This window comes from Tupaia chinensis, unplaced genomic scaffold, assembly GCF_000334495.1.
Source record: "Tupaia chinensis unplaced genomic scaffold, TupChi_1.0 Scaffold000704_1, whole genome shotgun sequence".
Taxonomy (NCBI): domain Eukaryota; kingdom Metazoa; phylum Chordata; class Mammalia; order Scandentia; family Tupaiidae; genus Tupaia; species Tupaia belangeri.
In genome coordinates, this window is record NW_006160227.1 from 737,398 (window position 1) to 738,013 (window position 616).

The 616-nt window shown below is 50.0% G+C and overlaps 1 protein-coding gene across 1 annotated transcript in view; it reads right to left on the reverse strand.

The window, feature by feature from the left end:
- TAMM41 (TAM41 mitochondrial translocator assembly and maintenance homolog) overlaps positions 1-616 on the reverse strand; it is a 56,525-nt gene that overhangs the window by 52,382 nt on the left and 3,527 nt on the right. The gene's annotated exons all lie outside the window — the stretch shown is intronic.

A 616-nucleotide genomic window follows, 5' to 3' on the forward strand; every position in this document is an offset into this window, starting at 1 on the left:
TGAAGTTTGAAAAAAAAAAAAAAAACAAAACAGAATTTCAGGTTCCATCCCAGACCAACTAAGTCAGAGCCTACTCTTTTTAGAGTTTTGCTACAGGGTACGTGTACTTGCTGGACAAGCAGAGAGAGACAGAAGGTGAGAAATCACCCCCCAGGGGAAATGGCCACGCTGCAATCCCTTCTCCTTCGTTCTCCTCTCGGGATTTTGGGCACACACGCACACATGCCTGGCTTGAATTTTAAGCCACTGGGTCCAGAACTCAAACCACGGTTGACTGAGTAGGAGTCCGGCAAAGAGCCTGCTTTTCAACAAGTCCCCACATGATTCGTAGCATGTCAAAGTCAAGCTACTCTAAGCAACCAGCAGTAGAGCTAGCACGGCAGGTGGAAACCAGATGTCTTTCCTAGCCCAGCTCATCACCAGAGGCATCTGATTTAGACCCCACTGGTCTCTGCAGGCTAGGGGCCTGCTTAGCTCTTAACAGCCTTCCTAGAGATTGTGGTGCGGTCAGACAAGCCATCTGCGGGAATCCATGCATCTTACCTGCTCCACTCTCTTCAACACCCCTCCATCACATTCCACCCACGAGCTGGCACCAAGAGGTTCCCACCTATCA